We start from the raw sequence: 2,500 nt of genomic DNA on the forward strand, positions 1-2,500 counted from the left end.
GCCGCGCACCGGTCTGCCCCAGTCTTCGGAATGGTCAGCAATCCGGTGCCCTTCGATGGTATCCGTCCAAGTTTCGGCGACCGACCCATCTCGCACGCCGAGTGGCAAAACTCAACCGGCGTCGCAGGCCCGCCTTCCGGTGGGCCTCCGACGCGCAAATCGTTTTTTTCAAAAATCGATGACGACTCCCGTTACCGTTCCGCAAGTTACGAGCTCTCGACGCCAAAACATTCCCGCCGCGGCCGGCCATCGTCGCCGTGCCCGGCGGTCGCCGGGGCGAAGCCCCGGGACGACGGACTTCGCGTCGCGTCCCGGCTTCCCCCACGATCTCGGCTGGGGGCCGTTATAAACCTGGCGAGAGGCGCTAGCGCGGTAATTCTCCGTCCGCTGAAAACGGACGGCGTACGCGCTAACCCCGACTCTCGTCAACGCACGGGTCACGTCGCGTCGGGCGAGCGCTCGCTCTCCGCGTGTGTTCGGTCTTCCGCACGCGACCGCCGCCGCAGTCGCCCCGCGTTCTGCGGGTGCTCAGTGCGGCGCTCGCGTCGACCGAAGCGCGCGGTTTACGGGCGCCCGTCCGCGCACGTATCCCACTCGAACCGCGGTCGGTCGTGCGCCGTGACCGTATACCGGTCACGGTCGTTTCGACCTTCCTCGGCGTCGGCTTGCCCACGGGCGGACCGGCGCTCGGACGCACGCGTCCCGAGACGAGTGTCCGCGTCGTCGTCGCCCCTTGGTCGGCGTCGCCGCGGGGATCCGTCACGGGACGCAGTTGTTGTAAAACCGAGATCCCTGGTTGATCCTGCCAGTAGTCATATGCTTGTCTCAAAGATTAAGCCATGCATGTCTCAGTGCAAGCCGCATTAAGGTGAAACCGCGAAAGGCTCATTAAATCAGTTGTGGTTCCTTAGATCGTACCCAAGTTACTTGGATAACTGTGGTAATTCTAGAGCTAATACATGCCGACAGAGTTCCGACCGTCGCGGCGCCCTCGGGCGTCGCTCGCGGGAGGAACGCTTTTATTAGATCAAAACCGGCCCGTCGCGGCGCGCTTCGTGCGCGTCCCGATCGCGGCCCGCGCAAAGACCTGGTGACTCTGAATAACTTCGAGCTGATCGCACGGTCTCCGTACCGGCGACGCATCTTTCAAATGTCTGCCTTATCAACTGTCGACGGTAGGTTCCATGCCTACCGTGGTGGTAACGGGTAACGGGGAATCAGGGTTCGATTCCGGAGAGGGAGCCTGAGAAACGGCTACCACATCCAAGGAAGGCAGCAGGCGCGCAAATTACCCACTCCCGGAACGGGGAGGTAGTGACGAAAAATAACGATACGGGACTCATCCGAGGCCCCGTAATCGGAATGAGAACACTTTAAAACCTTTAAACGAGGATCAATTGGAGGGCAAGTCTGGTGCCAGCAGCCGCGGTAATTCCAGCTCCAATAGCGTATATTAAAGTTGTTGCGGTTAAAAAGCTCGTAGTCGGATCTGTGTCTGGGCGGTGCCGGACCACCCTGGCGGTCCGTCGTGTCGCGGCCGGCCGTGTCGCGGGACCACGTGTCCCGTCGGCGCGGTCGTCGTCGCGCTCGTCAGCCGTCTCGGGGTGTTAGTTACCGGCACGTCGGCCGGACGTATTGTCGGCAGGCGGACACGTGTCTCGGGCTTCCGGCGCGCCGCGCGGCCACGCGTCGCGCGGCCGTCGGGGTTCGACGACGGCGGCCGCCTACTCCAATCTTGCTGCGCGGTGATCTTCACCGATTGCCGTCGGCGGGCCGACACGTTTACTTTGAACAAATTAGAGTGCTCAAAGCAGGCTCAAATCTGGCGGGGCGGCTTCACGGCCGTCTCGTCAAAAGGCCCTGAATACTGGTCGCATGGAATAATGGAACAAGACCTCGGTCCCGCGCATCTCCGCCCTTCGCGGGCGCGCGAAATCGCCCTCCGGGGCGTTTCCGTGCGCGGGCCGCCGGGCCGCGGGCGCCAGTCGCCCGCGCGTCCCGCCGGGCCGGTTTTCGGGACCGGAGGTAATGATCAACAGAGACGGGCGGGGGCATTCGTACCGAGACGTTAGAGGTGAAATTCTTGGATCGTCTCGAGACGAACTGACGCGAAAGCATTTGCCAAGTACGTTCTCGTATGATCAAGAACGAAAGTTAGAGGTTCGAAGGCGATCAGATACCGCCCTAGTTCTAACTGTAAACGATGCCAGCTAGCGATCCGCCGGCGTTTCATTAACGACCCGGCGGGCAGCTTCCGGGAAACCGAAGCTTTTCGGTTCCGGGGGAAGTATGATTGCAAAGTTGAAACTTAAAGGAATTGACGGAAGGGCACCACCAGGAGTGGAGCCTGCGGCTTAATTTGACTCAACACGGGAAACCTCACCAGGCCCGGACACCGGAAAGATTGACAGATTGAGAGCTCTTTCTTGATTCGGTGGGTGGTGGTGCATGGCCGTTCTTAGTTGGTGGAGCGATCTGTCTGGTTAATTCCGATAACGAA

This window comes from Metopolophium dirhodum, chromosome 2 (genome assembly GCF_019925205.1).
Source record: "Metopolophium dirhodum isolate CAU chromosome 2, ASM1992520v1, whole genome shotgun sequence".
NCBI classification, from domain to species: Eukaryota; Metazoa; Arthropoda; class Insecta; order Hemiptera; family Aphididae; genus Metopolophium; species Metopolophium dirhodum.